The sequence below is a fragment of the Artibeus jamaicensis genome, unplaced genomic scaffold (genome assembly GCF_021234435.1).
Source record: "Artibeus jamaicensis isolate MK-2021 breed Jamaican fruit bat unplaced genomic scaffold, CSHL_Jam_final scaffold_847, whole genome shotgun sequence".
In the NCBI taxonomy this organism is placed as follows: Eukaryota; Metazoa; Chordata; class Mammalia; order Chiroptera; family Phyllostomidae; genus Artibeus; species Artibeus jamaicensis.
The window spans coordinates 9,272,579-9,290,477 of record NW_026522057.1 but is presented as its reverse complement, the minus strand read 5'-3'; the positions used below and the strand labels follow the sequence as shown (position 1 = coordinate 9,290,477).

General features: G+C 51.5%; 1 protein-coding gene across 1 annotated transcript in view; it reads right to left on the bottom strand.

Annotated features, from left to right (window-relative positions):
* Positions 1-16,418, bottom strand: part of DLGAP3 (DLG associated protein 3) — a 55,166-nt gene extending 38,748 nt beyond the window's left edge. Inside the window, exon 1 of the mRNA XM_037149847.2 lies at positions 16,360-16,418. The gene's annotated coding sequence lies outside the window, so the exon portion shown is untranslated. The remainder of the gene's footprint in view (positions 1-16,359) is intronic.
* Positions 16,419-17,899: the final 1,481 nt, after the last annotated feature.

Here is a 17,899-nt window from a genome sequence, read left to right as displayed (position 1 = left end):
ATTCTCAATTTGAGTGACTCAGAGACTGGCTCTCTCTCCCACTAGGATGCAAACTCCATGTAAGTGCAGGAATTTCATCCATCTTACCTGCTGCATTATCCCCAGCCTTCAGAACAATGCTTGGCAAATGACAGGTGTTTGCTGAGTGAATGTGAGCCTACAAAGAACATGATCCTTTCACTTATGACATTTTATTTAATTCCCATGACTATTCCAAAGATAGATATTATCCCCTTTCCCAAGGTACAGAAGAAGAAACTGAGGCTTGAAGGAGCTAACTGACCTGCCTAAGGCCACGAGTTGGTGGCAGAGCCAGAAGTCAAACCCCGCGTGGCCTCACTCCGATGCCTTAGCTTTTCTCCTACCTGCGATGCCAGTCTGGAGAAGCCAAACTTATTCAACACCATTCTGAAGTAAACACAGTAATGACAATGAATTTTTTTAAAAGGAAACAAATAAAACAGCCTCACGCATACCACATACTCTGTAGCTAACTAGAGTGTGGTTTAGCCTTTTCCCCTGTGTGCTGAGTACCGAGTTTGTTCCAAGTCCAAGGTCAGACAAGTAGAGAATAAAGGAAGCTCCCTGCAGCCCTGCAACAACTCTGGGTGCTGGTGTTATGTTCTCCATTTTCCTGCTCCAAGCCATCTTTCTGCAATCCCAGGACACAGAGAGCTGCCCACCTGGTGAACCTGTGGACCCAGGGAAGCAGTTACTTTTGCAAATGCCTGTGGCTGGCTGACAAGGGGGGAGTGAAGGAATCTGGGAGAGTGGCATGTATGACGAATTCTCTGATGCAGCTCAAATCTTTCTGGGAATGGAAGCAGTGGCACACATGCCGTCACCAAGAAATTACCCAATTTAGCACCAGCTACACAATCCAGCAATTAGTTTCTTAAACCGGAACTTGCTGGGGGCTGCCAGGCTGGCGGGGTTGTTGTTACAAATTTCGCTGGGAAACCAGCTGTGTAATTCACCAGGAGGTTGTCACTGCCCCAAGCAATTACCTTCCAGAAAAAGAATGGAAAATAGGGAAGGAAAGGACTGCAAAGAAGGAGTCAAGGCATTTTTCTCTCCCTCAGGGTCCTGTCCAGCCAAATCGGTTGACTTTCCATTCTTGCAACCTAGGCATCTCTCAAATTCCCTGGATCAAAGCAGGTATCAGTGAAGACTCTCTGGATTCATATCCCTTTCCCCTCCCTTACTAGCTCTGTCTACTTGGGCAGGTGATTCACTACCTTAGCTTATTTTCTCATCTGTAAAATGGGGATGATAATAGAACCATCAAAAAGGTATTAATGATATGATGCTTAATGAGGTAAAGCATATAAATCCCTTAGCACTGTATCAGGCTGAATACACAAGAAAGGTAGGGCTCATTACATGTGCTTTCATTCTCATGACTTCCGTTGGTTTATAGTGTGTCCTTGGGTAGGTCACTTAACCTCTGTGGGGCAACCATCTGAGACCAAAGGTATTCTGCTGAGAAAAAACAGTTCTAACTCAAGATTATCCACACCCAGGTACCAGGGATCCAGGAATGTTTGACAGTGTTTCAGAGGGTGACACAAAGCAATGCCTTGGGCAGAGAGAAAGATTTCAAACATCATGTATTAACTGGTTCACTCCTTCCTCACAAAGCTGTCTGGGAGAGAGAGCTTTAAGCTGGACATGATGGTCCAGATGGCTGCAAAGGGGTACAGTTGCTCCCTTGCTGGGGATCAGCCCATCTAGTCCCTTCACACTGGAGCTTATGAGGTCATCCCCATACCAGTTCCAACACAGCAGAATTTACAGCAGGTGAGGCCAGGAACTCACTTGGTTGCGGCAGGCCTGGGCTATTCCACGCCTGTGGATGCACCGTGTGTGCTCTTGGGACCCCAAAGTTTCAGGCTTTGCCTAGCCATCCCCTTTTCCCGTGTTGACTTAATCAAAATGGCCAAGATTCTGAGTTTCTCTGCTCAGCTCTCCATTCCCCCTCGACCCCCATCCTGACAGCACTTTGGGTGGCTGGGACTGTGTGCCCACTGTGAAAGAGGTAGCACTGGGGGACCTCAACACAGAGCCTCTGACCTGTAGCCCACACTCCCGAATCCACGGAGAAGCACTCCGCCCCTAGTCCCCCACTTCCTCCTGCATCTGGCTTTGCCTGAGCCCCCTGGACCATTTCAACACAGGCTTTGCCCAGCTGCCTTTGGCACGATCTCTGTCGCTGGGCTGGTGACCTTGCCCCTGGCCTCTCTCAACCCCCTTACCCAGCCCTGTCATTGAAGACTTAATATGCCTTGTACCCAGCCCCTTAGGACCTTGGGGGGGAACCTCCTTCTCCTACTCTTACTGCCCCAGAAAATGGAGAAGGAAGGAGAAACAAAATAGAAGGAGGGAGGTTGAGAGTCTTTTTCATACATCTTTATTACCTTATTTGATCAATTCTTCCTGGGGGCTAAGGTAAGAATTTCACAGAAAATCGACTTACTGCTCCAAAACACTCAAGACATTTAGGCAGACCCCAATTTAAATCCATCTCCTGAACCCATTGGACAGTGCTCAGCCTGTGACTAACCCACTGTACCGGCAATCTCTTTGAAAATCCCACTTCAGGGGGCTTTGCACTTGATGTTCTCTCTGCTGGAACGCTCTGCCCCAGATATTCCCATGGCTTTGTCTGTCTCATCTTCTGGGTCTCAGCTCAGAGAGGCCTTCCCTGACCACTCACTAAAGTCGAGCCCTATCCTCCACATATGCTCTACATCACCTATTTCATTGCCTTCGTAACACTTTCTGCTCTTTGCAATTATTTTGATTATCTATTACAGGTTTATAGTATGTCTCCCTATAGCAGAATATAAGCCCCAGGAGGGGAGGGACTGTGTCTGCCTTGTGTGCTGAAGGGTTCTCAGAATCCAAAACAATGCCTGGCACTAACAGATGCTCAAAAAATATCTATTGCCTGAAGGTAAGTCTTCACTTGCTGTCCTCATCCACCCTACTCCAGTGCCCAGCAGCCCATAGAAAGCACCTCCACTCCTTTTCCTCCAGAGGCTTCAGGGAGTCCCTGGAGGATTCAGTATTAGAAATCCAACCTGAATTTCTGTTTGCCTGGACTCCTTTTGAAGAACCCCCTACACACACACACATACACATCAAGCATGGCCAAGCCACGGCCCAGCAGCTCTGGCGGCCAAAGACAGTGGCATCTGTGAGAACGAGAGGCCCTTGATTTGTAGACCCTTTCATCCAGGGCTGGGGGTCCCTCTTGCAACTCCAGGGATCTGGAACAGAAGGCCCAGTGACCTTATTGCTGGGTGTTGGAAAGACAATCATCTGCCTCCAACCATTATATTGCAGCTTACCTGCATGACCATGAACAATTTGTTTAACCTGTCCTAACCTCAATTTTCATATCTGTAAAATAGAGATAACAACACCTACCTCCTAACGTTGTGGCAATAGGTAAAGAAACTGATCTACCCAAGGCCACTGGCACACGTATCTCCATATATTGACTTCTCCTGACTTGAGTGCCCTAGTGCCTTTTATTTGCATGTACGGTATTTGATGAGATTTGGGCTGGTGTTGCCCCTGCCTCCAGAATGCTGTCACACCTGAGCCAAGGAGTAACAGTTGGGATCCCAAGCCAATGTCAAGGTCCACTGGGCAGCAGCTTCTCATGTAGACTAGGCCCATGGCCTTTCCTAGCTTCTGGCCCAAGTGTCTGGTTTCCCTATGGAGTCCAGAGCTTAGGAATTGCCTCCTGGGTTACCACACTGTCCTATAAGCCCTCTCTCTGTGAGCAGGGAAAGGGGCTGCCTACACCAGAGCCTGTCTCCTACTCTGGGCCTCTCTCATAGAGGAGATAAGCACAGGACTGAGCCCCTCACAGCTAGTTAGTTGGCTGACTGCCAGGTTCACATGGTGGCACCTTCCACCTCTCAGCTCTGCCTGATCCTGCCCCAGCCTCCCGGAGTATCTTAGTCGCTGTTCTCATCTCTGGATTCTGGGCTTAGCAGTAGTCAGGACCACAGTGGGAGAGAGCATGGGGAGAAGAGGCAGCACACACTGAGAGATCCTTCCATATGGTAGGCCTGTCTTCCCAACTTTGCCTTCTGATGCAGCTCAGGAAGCCTGTGTTCTAAGAAAGCTTCCCTAAGGGTGCTGTCCCCATCAACCCCAGGGCACAGCCATTGCTACCTCACCTGGGGTCTCATACTTCAACACAGTAGGGTAAATACTAGCAGTCTGTGAGCTCTTTGAAAGTAGTTTTTATTTGATCTATCTCCATATGGATAAGATCTAGCATACAGTATGTGCTCAGTAAGTTCAGGATCAGCCATGGATCCAGGATCAGGACTGAGCTATGAAGAAGTAGTACCCCCCAGCTGGGGCATAGGGAGAAGGGGAGAAACAGGGGAAGGCAGGTGGAGAATGACTTGATGCAGCTGAACCAGAACTCCTCAGCAGGCAGAGCTAGTCCAGGGTGATGTGGGTTCCCTGAGGAGCTGGAAGCGTCCTGTCCAGGGAGACATGCAAGCAGAGATGGGAGGGCCACTTTGGAAGCTGGTGAAGGATAGATTCAGGCACTGAACACATCTCAGACCAGACAGCCTCTGACATCTAAGGCTCAGAATGGCTACAACTGAGCAGACATTATACTCAATGCTTTAGATATACTTCTTCCCTGTAGTCCTTGCAACCATCACTAGATACCACTATTACTCCCACTTTATAGATGAGAAAATTGAGGCTTAAAAATGTAAAGAAAGTTTCCCAAGAGAGATTTGAATGTGGGTCTCAGTCCAGTCCTGACACTCCCAACCACTAAGAGACCAAGTGCTAGCAAGTCTAAAGTAATCTGTGTCTCGGACCAAACTGGTGTGATGAGACCAAGTGGCCTCCCTGATTTATCACTCAGCCTCTGGAAACCTCCTCCTCTTCCATCCCTTCCTCACCCTTGGGCATACATACTCCCAAGACTTCTTATTCACAATTGAACATACGTGTTCATTCAGAGGCAGATTACCCAGCCATGCAGAGTCACCCAACACGACTCACATGGCATTTGTTCCCACATACATAGTCATTGTCACATAATGTGCACAGATGTTTCTACAGGTTTCACATGCATGTGCACTTTTATCCAACGGACACTAATATTTGTGCACACAGAAGCTGCACATAGAACCTTGCATACATGTCCACATACATAGAACCTTACATGCATGTCCACCCATGTAACAGGTGGACATTTTCACTTCACATCACTCAGGCACTCACATCTCAACAGCATACACCAAACCCTCCCCCAACAAGAACTTTATCCATTGTTCCCCGATCCAATACTAGGCCTAGGTGAGCAATGATTCTCCCTCCCTCTGGGATTGGCCAGGCAGCTCTGAGAGGGGTAGAAGACTCAGCCTGCCTGTGATGGATGGAATTAATCTACTGAGCTGGAGAAGCTAAATAATTAAATCCCTAATCACCCCCCAAGCCAGCCAGGCCAATATAGCTGAGGGGGGGGTCTGAGGCCCAGACCAATATCCTAGAGACAGGGGAGGGGCTTGGAAGGAGAGGCACAGACAGAAACCTCTAAGAGGGTTCCTTGGCACAGACAGACAGACATGGGTCTCCAATACCCTAGGCTCTCCTTTTCCACGTGGCAACAGAGCAGCTTGAGATGACAGCCCACCACTATCCACTAATACAGAGTGAGAGAAGGGGTACCGTTCTCCCACCCCACCCAGAGCCCAATCTGCCCCTCCACCAGGTGAGTCCTGTGGGAGTATGGAGATGGTGGGCGTCACACTCAAAGTGCCCAGGACTGTGGCCATCAAAGGGTCTGCCCAAAGTGGAGCTGAGGGCAGAATCAGTCAGGTCCTGGCCCACCCTGTCCCAATCAGAACAGACCTCTCCCCAGCCTGGCACAGATGGCAGAAAAGGACCCCTCCACACAAGTGCACCTGCTCCTTTAGGAAGTGGGTCCAGCACGTGGCTAATAGGCTGAGGATGGGGTACAGGCCTGGGCAGGGGGGCTAAGGCAATCAGCCTGGGAACAGGCTCCAGTCCGATTGGCTGAAAAGTGGGTCATTTTCCTTTTGAAAATAGTGAGAAAATGGAGAAGTAGGTCGGGCTCTCATCCCCTCAGCCCCAGGCACCGTCCCGGACTTGCAGGGTGGGGAGAGAAGGAGAGTTCTTCACATGCCAAAGCCCCATCTCCCCCAGAACCCTGCGGGCCACCGGCACAGGAGGCCAAGGTCATCACACTCAGGACACCCAAGGACATGCACACTCAGAGGCTAGGACTGGAGCACGAGCCGCACCATGCGCTCGGGGGCCTGGAGTAAAAGCAGCTGGGGCCAGGCCAAGCTGGAGGGGTGGGGGCTCCGGCACACAGGACCCTGAGGAGCCCCCTCCCATCCTCACGTCTGTCGTGATGTCTTCTCTCCTCTCTTCTCCTCCCTTTCCTCATCGTCCACGTGAGCAGAGTCGTTGCCATGACACTGCGGGCAGGTGGGCGGCTCTGGCGGCTGTTTAGTCCCAACCCCCACGCTCAGAGCCCAGGTGGGAGGGGAGCGGCTGCAGCGCCCCCGCCCCTAGTCCAGATGAGAGAGGAGATTGGCACAAGGCCCCCATACACCCCGGAACCAGCGAGGGGCTCTAGCACCAGCCTCTCGGGAATGAGGCAACCCAGGTGCTGGAGGTCTGGGAAAGGAACTCTCAAAAAGGGTCTTGCGTTTTGACGCCCCTCTTTCCTCCCAGAGGTCAGCAAACGGAGGGGAGGGGCAGACCCTCAACTCCCATTTCTACCTTCATGTCTTATCAACCTTCCTCCCAGCTTTCCCCACGGTCTAAATCTCAGTCCCTTCATGCTAGCAGCTGATTCTAAACTCAGTTCCTCATTTCTGAAACATAAGCTCAATTCTCCAAGCTCTCTTGGGAGAAAGGAAAACAGCCGAAGTTGAGACTTAGAGAGCTTCCTGCCCTATCACCAAACCCCCAGCCTGTCCTCTAGAAACTGGGTCCCCTTTCCCTGAGCGTCGCCCATCCTTGAATTCAGATCACAGATTGGGGGAACACTCGCTCCCTACTAAACCCATACTGAGTCAAGGCACCCACCCCTTGAGGAGAGAGGAGCAGGAGTAGGGCAGGGAGAGGAAGAGAGGAGAGAAGGAGGTGCAGGCTCAGCTGCAGACGCTGTCTGAGGGTGCTGTCCTGCCTCCCACCCTGTCTGGCTGCAGGAAGCCAGGGCCAGGCCTGAGCTCCCCGAACTCTGAGCACTCTTCTCCGGGTCCACATGCCTCTTTCCACATGTCTGTAAGCCTCTGTGGCTCTGACTTCCCAAGAGCCTTCCCACTGTTCAGGACCCTGCTCCCTACCTTTCCCTGTTCCCTAAGTGGGAAACCTGTATCATTAACTGAACGGAACCAGAAGGACCTGTCTGTGGCAGCTTTCTGAACCTGGCTGACAGAGGGAAGGAAGTATATGTGGGGTGGTGGTGACAAGATCTAAAAGAAAGGGAGGACCGCGGCCAGGGCCAGCTGGAGGGTGTCATACGTGACATATATACTACATGTATGCATAAAGACACTTCTGCTTTCTTCCTAACCCTTCTCCTACTAAGACAGATCTGGTTGTGTGTACATGTGTGTGCATGCATGTGTGTGCTTGTACATTGCACCTGCTTTTGTCCACCTCCACTGCCAGTGTTCGACACCATGCCACTCTCATCCTAAGGTCTTGCCAAAGCTACTACAACTTGTCCCTAACTGGTCCCCCCCTGCTTCACATCTTGGCCCAGCTCCATGCAGTCTCCTCACTGGCTACCAGTGTGATCCACCTAAAAAGTATTTATTTAAGAATTATGTATTGAGTGCCTTCTCTAAGCCAGGAACTCCTCTGGACACAGTGGATACAGCAGTACACAAAACAAATGAAGCTTCCATTCTCAAGTTTATGTTCTGGTGGAAAAAGAAATGATAAACGTATATGTGAAATAATGGAGGTGGTAGGTGCTAAAACTAAAAAAAAAAAAGTAGGGTGAGGGAGTAGAATGGCAAGGGACTATTTAAGATAGATTTTGCCCTCTCCAAAAAAGTGGCTTTTGAGCAAAAACTTGAGTGAGGCAAGGGAGCAAATCATGTGGCTATCTGGGGGAAGAGCACTTCAGGCTGAGGGGAAAGCCAGTACAAGGGCCTCAAGGTGGGACTGTGCTCAGCATCTTTGTGGAACCCAAAGGAAACCTGTGTAAGGATGGTGCCTGGGACAAGGGAGGTCTCTGGGGGCTTTTACACACAGCACTTAAGTCACGCAGGCCCCACGAGGCACTTCACATTTCACTACGAGTGAGATGGAAACCCATTGGAAAGGCACGACCTCATCTTTCTCTGGCTGGTTTTTGGGGCAGAATCTCTGGAGAAGGGGCTGACAAAGGTAGAAGTAGAGAGACCAGTTGGAATGTTTCCTGTCACTGGAATACCTTTTCCTCCAGTTGCTCACCTGTTTAACACAAGGCCTGTTCAATCAAGCCTTAGCTTGAAGGCCTCCTCTCCTCTAGATCCTTTGCCAAACTCCTCCATTCCCTACTCCAGAACTGACCAACCCCTCTTTGGTCCCCACACCCTCTAATGAACACTTATGTTCTCCTACCTTCCTTAACTTGGTTTCAGGTTTTTGACCCTCTCTAGATTATAAGTTACCTGAGGTCAAGAACCATCCCCAGTGTCCAGCACAGAACGTGGCACATCACAGGCATAAAGTAAACATTGGCTGGATGAATGGATGCACTGGGTGAGTCACATGTGATGAAAACAGCAGTATTTACAGCCATTATTAACCCAGGTGAGTGAGATGCTCATGGACACAGTCATGGGTTGCAATCAGGCCAGTGTTAGCACATGCCCACATATTTCTGCATACTCTGTTCATATATGTAATATATGTGCTTTAGCATGTATGTTCATATTGGCAAATCCCTGTATTGATAGCATTCCCACAGATTTTTCATGTGTGTGCATGTTAGAAAGTGCATTTATCTTGAGATTTGTATATTAAGGCATAGAAAAGTAATATACACATACACATCTACACACATATTGCCAATGCCCCATACATGTGAGGATTATGCATACACTGGGGTCTACGTACTGTCCCTGCCCCTTTCATCCACTAAACCCAACTAGTTCTGCTTGAGTCTTGACTCTGTAGTAATGTGACTGCTCAAGCTCTCAAATTCTTTTCCTACATACACCCCTGAGCTCCATAGCATCTAATCAGCCTTAGTCTCGGCTCCCTTACCCAACTGTCCCCAAGGTGGTAAGTTCCTCCTCAGCAAACTCCCTTCACAGGAATGGTGGTGGGGAACAACTGGGTCTCTGTGACATGAGAATTTGAGAGACCTCAAGAAACCTGCTTTCGAAAGAAGAACCACAGGCATCAGAGTGGATCAAGTGTAAGCTTCTGGGGAACCAACTTTTGGACAACCTCAATGTTCAGGCAGAATCAATCAATTTCTCTCTCTCTCGTTCTTTGTCTCTGCCACATTTATTCATATGTAAGACAAAAGTTATGTATAGATATTCATATGCTATTGTGAAATTGGTACTCCCATATATGTACTCCTACATATATGTTCACAGGCACACTTATACTCACACATATGCATCACTGGGTGAGCACCACACACATACACACACATAGGTTTAGTTAATTACCTTCACAGTCACATATATACATGGATGCATACATCTGTAGATGTATATGTGCCCACAGTGATACACAAATACACAAATATGTTTGTACATATTCACGGAGCATCCTCACAGACAGACAGAAATACACATGCACATGCACTGGAATAGCAGAAACATCCAACCCTGCCTCTGGCTTCTATCCTGTGCACAAAGTCAGAAGCCCATATTCTCTCCAAGGGGCATCACAAGTTTGCATTTGCTCTCTACACCTCCCAATCTCCCACTTCTCCATTTAGAAAGTTGTTTCTAATATCAATACAATATGCCAAAGAGACAGTCCCCACCCCCTATATATACAACTTTTTAATTCTAAAAGGGAAAACAAAGAGAAAATATCAAGGCCGGGGTTCTTCCTCCCAATACCTCTGGGTATTGTCCATTGTTCACAGGCTCCAAAACAGTTATTGGAGCAAAGGAAGAAACAATAAGAAAATTATCTCTAGGTCCTAAAACCTCTTAAGATGATTTTTTTTTCTTCCCTAGAGAGCAGCTTCATGATGTCCAGTGAACCCCTCCTATTTTAGCCCAAAGGCCCTGACAAGGAGATGGTAGATCTGGATGCTTAAAAATGTAAAGGGGCTGGCCTGGGCTCAATATAAAAAAAGAAGCAAGTATTTAAAACACATGAGCTGGGTAGGAAGCAGGGAGGCAAGCTGAAGACACCTCCCAGCAGGAAAGCTGCTGCTGGAACACTGGATCATGAATAGCAGGGCTCTCCAAGAGGCCAGGGAGAAGAGGGTGGACACCAAGCATTGCACGTGGAGGTGGAGGGGTGACTGCTTCAGGCAGTGGCAGTAGCTCCAAAGTAAAGTCTTATCAAAGCTGTTATGTAACCAAGGGAGCTGAGTGGAGCACAAACACCTCCCCTCCCCAAACAGGCACCTACACCCACACCCAGCACCCACAGCACAGGAAAACTCGGCTCCTCCCAAGCTGCTAGGGAATGGGAGGAATCAACTTGAGTTACATCAAAAACATGAGGGGTGAGGGGTTCCTTATTAACTAGAAGTCACACCTGGGAAGGCATGAACTGGTACAGTTTGGGGTCCCTAGATACCCACTCTTTTTTTCTGAACTTCTGCCACACCTAATTTTGCCCAGCATCCTCTGGAAACCCTCTCCTTCCTCTCCCCTGAAGAAGGATCCCATTTGAATATTTGATTGTGCTCTTGAGGATGGGAGGCAAAGCTGCCATCAACCCTTCCTGCCCGTTGTTCCCCCACAGTCTCATCTGCATGTCCTGACATTTGGCTCTTGTCCCCCTGGGATGACAAGGGAAGGGGCCTAGAGAAATAACTCTTTGCTCTGTTCCCTTCAGAGTTACAAAAACGGTATAAACCCAGGAAAATGAGATGACCCTGACCCTAGGTTGGTGAGGTAGATTTCCAAGAGAACTGAGAATCAAAACCCAGACCCCATCCCCCAATTTGAATTTTTTCCTCTGCCAGCTCTTTGTCTTTTCCCATTGCCCCATCTCCAGTAGCCTCCTCCTTCTCTGCTCTGTGGCATTGAACAACCCCACCCACTCCTCAAATCCTTTGCTTGGAAAACTTCCTTCCCAATAAAAGCCTCTCCCAAATGCTGCTCTGAACTGTGCTTGGGGTGAGCAGAGCATAAGACAGGCTTGCAGCCTATTTCACTGTACCCTGTCAAAAATTCCAAAGTATGATAGGTAGGGGGATACCATACAGTCAATGAATTACCTTGAACTTTTGAGCTCTAACCACCAAGGCCTAGCCAGCAAAACCTAAGCTCTCCAAACCCAGAACTGCCTGGAGGCTGAACTTCCAGGACCCAGTAGGAAAAAGGCTGGTGCTAGTGCCCCCAAGCTCGTTGTACTAAAGACTATGTGAGAAGAGAGCTCACAGTCACATCACCCTCCATCCCTACCTCCACATGAAGGGTGGTTTTGGAAAGGAGGGGGGGACTAAAACAGGGAAAGAGAAGTCCCTTTTCAAATACCACGAATAACTGCGAGGCCTAAAGCCAGAGGGAGGACTCCCAAATCTATGTTTTCATCCAGGGACTCTGTCCTTGGAAAGTGGGTTATCGGGGAGAATTTTTCTAGTGAGCCCTCAGCACTGTCCAACTGCCTTTCCACCATCGGCCCCAAGGCAGCCCCGTTCAGGACCCAGGACAGTTCCAAAGAACCAAATCCGCTCCGAGTCCCTTTCAGCACTCGGGACAGCTCTCAGGGATTGCGGGCTGCGTCGCCAGAAACCCAGCCTGCCAGAAAGGAGCAGGTTTACCCTACCACGGCCCTCTTTATGACAGAAGCCCCTCTCCCCTGCTCCTCCCATACTCGCTCCCACCCACCGGAGGCATCTGGTACCCCTCCCTTCAGTCTCTGCCCAAAGAGAGAAAAGAAACACAGACAGGAGGCTTCCCGGAGGGAGCCTAGAGACAGGACCCCACCCACCTCCTTTCAACCCTGAGCCTCTCAACGCCACTCACAGCTGGTTCTAAACACCACTTGCCTTCCTAACCACCACCCCCAAAATAAAAGAAATACTCACGTGGGGGCTCCCAGCCCTGTAGGCAGATGTAGTGAGGGGAGGCAGAGAGAGGTGACTCCCCACACCCTGTTGCGAGCCCCTTTTCTAAAGGAACCAGCTCCCATCTGAACTGGGGCGGGGGGAGACATGTGGAAGCAATGAGTGATGGGGAGGGGAGAAAGGAGAGGGAAGGAGGCAGGAGCAGGGGACCAAAGGGTGGGGGTGTTGGGATGGGGGTGAGGGAATCCTTTTTAATTTCATTCTCTTCCCATGCCTACATCAGCCCTACAGGCTCAGCTCTTTAATATTTACACACAGGAAGAGAGGATGAGAAAGAATAAAGTGGGGGGGGGTGGCAGAAGATACCTGAGCTCAAAGGGCATAAATGCTGGGGCCTTTGGGATTTGGGAGCTTGGGGACCCCACACCAGCCCCAGCCCACTCCCATTATGAGCTCTTGACTGGAAGGAAGGAAGAAGGAACCCTGGGACTATTCTGTCCCTTTGTTAACAAGACACTTTGAAGCTGCATCAGAAAAAGATCAGATCCCAACCCACATACCTGGACACCCCCACAAACCCAGATTTCTTGAGTGCCTTATGTGCAGATGGTAGAGGCAATATTCACACACAAGCATGTTCTGATTCTTGAAAGCACGTGTGCATGTGGGCTGCTGTGTAAAACACATGCAGGTGTCATCTATCATGTACAGGTTTAATCAAGCATGTTCTGAGTGTATTGACATGGAACGGCCCAGACAATCATACACAAATTATGTAATCAAATGTGTAAACCAGCCCCCAAGTGATCTCCCCTGGATCTTCAGCTATGACCCAAGGGTAAGGCCACCCACCTCCCCAGACTCCCTTATTCACAAGCCCCTCCCACACAGCCTCACTTTTCCTTTCTGTGACTTGGGGAGAGGGGCTGGTGGGAAGGCATGCAGCATTTGAGCCCAGGGACTTGACAAGTTATTAGCAACAATGAGCTGGCAACCCGTTACCATAACAATGGTGCCACTGCCTCACCCCAGCTCAAACCCAGACTCCCCAGACAGCAGGAGGCTCGCTGAGCCAGCAGCCTTCAGACTGGAAGGAGGGTGAGTAAAGAGGGAATCAAGATAAATGCTTGTGTAGTGGAGGGTACACAGCTGTTCTTCCAAACCCCACTGAAAAACAAACCTTTGAACCCACCAGGTGGGAATGAAATCAGACTCTGGAAAGGTTTCCTGATCATGGAGAGGGAAAGGAACTAGAAGGGGTCTGCGCAAACTCCTCTAGACAAAAGCTCTGTTGTCACTCGCTCCTTTTGTCCCCTCACTCCAAGAACCTCTTCTAACTGATCTTAGTGGATTAAGAGAAAACCAACCAAACAAGAGGCCCCTCTCTAAATTCCAGTCTTCCCATCTGCAAAATGGGAACAATTATCATTATTACTCACTCTAGACTCCTGGAAGGTTTAGTTAGAAAGGGTTTAAAGGTAACTATAGACCTTTCCAAAATAAGACAAGCCCCAGAAGTTTCTTTATCCAACAAGAACGCATAAAGTAAGGAATTGTCAGGCCAGCTAGAGGCAAAATGTATCAGAAACTGGTGGGATGAAAGAAAATGGAACCCAGCCAGCTCGAGCCCTAACATCAGCTGGGGAGATGAAAGCAGCAGAAAGCAGGCACTGCCATGGAAGAAAGTCTGGGAGTCTGGCTTGCAGCAGCCCTAGCACCTCGCCAGCAGAAATCAAGACAAGCCCACAGCCTGCATTGGTGGTGGACATGACTAGGAATCCCTACATCCAGAAACACCTGCAGCTCCCTCTCTTTGGAAAGGGGTCCCAACTTGCAGGATCTATAGTCTTGGGTTTATTGAGTCTTTAACTTTTCTCCCCAAATCTCTGCTTGGATCTGATGGGCATAGGGAGGGGGAAGGGGTTTCCAGGAATAGAAAGCAACATGGCAGTTTATAAAGTTCCTGGGCTAGGACTAATCAGGAACCCACGAACTTGCTCTGTGACCTTGCACAAGTCCCCACCCTTCTCTGGGCTTCAGTGTCTTCACTTTATAATTAAGAGGTTGGACCAAGTTAATCCTAAGATTCCTCCCCTAACAATCATTTTACAACCACATACAAGCTCACTTGGACATGAGCCTCCTGGCATAAAATGCAGTGGGCACTGCCTGTCAGATCAGTGGGGCTATAGGGGCCGGGCTTGTGGGGAGGGTATCTGAGGATGTTCATCCTATGCTCATGTTCCTTTTAGAAACACCTGCCACCCTAGCCCTCCCAGCTCCCTTTTTAGACCCTGATTCACTGCCAACTCACGAAGCCTCTCCCTTCCCTCCCTCCCCTCTTCTCCCCCTCTCTTCCTTTTAGGCCTTGGTAGCTGGGTGCAGAAGTAGCCCCAGCACTCAGGGAATGCTGGGCAGAGGTGCAATGCCCTCAGCAATGCCCCCATGGTCAGAGAGAGCACAGCAGGGAGTACCAACCACTAACTGTGGCCCAAAACGGCTCCTTGAGTCACCAAAAGACCTCAGCTGGACCCCTTCTGTTCCACTGACTAGCAGTGTGGAATTGTGGCAATTGCAATTCAACTCTGAGCCTCAACATCCTCATCTGTAAACTGGCATTATAATAGGCTGAACCACATGAAATTGCTCTTTTTGCAGGTAAAAAAAAAAATCAAACCCAGAAACAGTTGAATATTGGCAATTTCCTAGGGCTTAACCTGGCCCACCTGCTTCCCAGAGCTGTTCAGAAATTAGAAGAAAGAGTTGAAATGGAGGGGGGGCATTTTTCAAAAGCCCTGGACTGATTAAATAAAAAAGCACTATTATTATTATTATTATTATTATTATTATTATTATTATTTCAAAGAGCTTCAGTACAGATCCACCTAGAGCCAGTAGGCTGAACCAATGACCCACAACTTGGAAATTTAGGGCTTGAAAGTCTGGGGAACATCCACCTGCTCTGATGACTGAGAACAGGGCAGAAGCTTCGCCTGGCCTCCTCAGTGCCGGGCTCTGAAGGGCCCTCAGTGAAACACTGCTGAGATGACACAAGTTCTCAGGCCCGAAGAAGAAGCACACGCTCTACAGCTCACCTGAAGCTGCACCTCCATCAGGGGCCCAGCATGCAGCAAGGGCACAACCAGAGCTTCGCAGAAAGTGCCCCCTGAGGTAGGTGAAGGTGGGGACCGAGATGGGGAGTGCAATGCCACTCTTGCCTGAGGGGGATGGTGCAGTGGGGAGGGGGAGAGTCCTTGGTGAGAGGGGGTGATCTGACCTCTGAAGAGTCTGATCTCCCTGTCCCATGGGCCCCAACGACCATGAACCCCCTGGGGGAGTGGGGAGGGAATGAAGGCCAGATGTGGGTGACTCAGAGTGAACCCTGCTCAGATATGTTCTTATACACCCAACACACACACACACACACACACACACACACACACACTCATACAGGCCCCAGATACCTGTATCCACTCAGAGACACAGTCACACAGGCACACACATACAAACACACCTTCACATACTCACACACATGTCCACAGACATACACAGTAACACCCTCCACACTTACACTGCATACACCCACTGACATGCACACACACTCGCCCACGATGACACACACTCACTGCATACACTCACTGGCACACACAAGCACCCACAGACCCGCACGGTGAAACACACACTCACCACAGACACATAGTGACACGCACTCACACTCACACACCTGCAGAGGAAACTTCTCTCCGGATCTCCCCAACACCACCACTTCCCCCCACAACCCAGCTGGCTACTTGCTCCCAGACCCAAGCCTCTTGCCCGGCCGGCTGGGCCGGGCCGGGTCTGGCCAACCCCCACGGCGCTACCTGGGAGAGCCGGTCCTCGCTCCGCGTGGTCCCTCCGCCCGACCCTCAGGCCAGGCCCACGGGCAGACAGGCCGTGGAGAGGGCGGGGGCAGGGGCCACGGAGGAGGCCCAGCCCTGGCCCCTCTCAGGGCTGCGAGCCGAGGCCGCCAGAGCCCGGGGCGTGGGCGGTGCCGGGGCGACAGCCAGGCCGAGAATGGGGGGCGCTGCAGAGGGCGCGGCGAGTGCGGCCAGTCCCCACCCCTCCCCTCCGCTTACCTGGCCCGGCTCGGGCTCTGGCCGGGTTACATGGTGCCGGCAGCCCGGGCTGGGGGCGCTGCGGCGGGCAGGCGGGCAGGGACGGGGCCCGGCACTGCGGAGCCCCGAGCGAGCGCCGAGCGGCAGCGGGAGCGGGATCGGGAGGCGGCCAAGCCACGGAGGCTGGATTTCCCGGGGACCAGGAAGGGGAGGCGGGGGGATCCCGCCCGCGCGCTCCGCCCCCGCCCCCGCCCCCACGCAGGGCAGCAGAGCCGGGAGAAGGAGGGGTGCGGAGCTCCCCGCCCCCGCACCGGACCCAGGAGGGACGAGGTCGCAGCCGGCGGCCGCGGCCGCGGGGTCTCCGAGGAGTGCACGCCTCGCTCAGCGACAGCACTGGGGAGGCCCAGCTGGGGCGCCACCGGGTTTGTGTCTGCCGGGGGCCCAGGACCAGGTGCACAGTGCCACGGCCATGCACTGTCGACCTAGGCTCAGGGACTGAAGCCCAGTGGCGGGGCTCTTGGGGAGACGGTCGCCCAGTCTCACAGACGCGGTCTTGCGCCCCATGGAGGCAGTCACACCCAGAATGTCACCCACAGCCCCCCACGCACATCCCCTTGGAGTCTCTCCCTCAGCTTTTCCCGGTCAGATGCCCGACTCCAGTTGCTGGCCTCGGTTCAAGGAGCCCCGTCCTCTGCCCCAGCCTCTGCCAGTGTGGGGCGCTGTGCCTGGGCCTGGCCTCCGCGCCGCTGACGGGCGTCCCCCCACCCACAGCCCGCACCCGAGGCATCCCCGTGTGCAGGGAGAACCCGCTATACCTGCCGAGTTTGCTGGGGCCCCCACCTGTGCCCACGGTGTCCGCCCACCTCTAGGCCCTGAGCCAGGGGTTGTGTCAAGGCAGGGGCAGGGTGGAGGAGGGAAAGGGGACTGTCCGGAGCACAGGCGGAGGCTGCAGAGCCTGGACACAGGCTGCGGGAGCCAGGAGAGGAGGAGGAAAGCTGACTGCAGCAGTCCCTGGCTGGAATCCGTCTTGGCGCCCAGAGCGATGCTGTAATGGGGGGGAGGGGGCCGCACTGGGGAAGCCGCAGGGGGAGGGGCTGAAGATGTGGGGAAGGGTTTCGTTCCGGATTCTGATTTCCCACGGTGGGTGTGAGGGAACACTACCTCATGCACCCGAAGTTGGGGTGGGGAATAGCGTGCGTCCTTGAAGCCCCGTTCCTCTCTCCCTTCCTTCACCTTTTCTGATCTTGAAAGCTTTGGGGTGGTGAAGTGTGGGTTTGGGAGACTGTCTGACTCTCCAGAAACAGACCTTGAAGTAGTTCTGATTTAACATTCACCCAGGGAGAAAGGAGTACCACTTCGTGGTCACTGGTATAAAGGGGGAAAACGAGGCACCAAAAGTAGAAGTCACAGGCCCCAAAAAGTAAAACTGGGAGCCAAGCCCTCTCTCCTTTTCCCCAAGGAGATGTTTAAAGATCACACATGCCATCAATGACATAATGGAGTTTACAGAGCCCTTACCCAGGGAAACCTAGCAGTCTGGTGGGTGACTGGCAAACTGGTC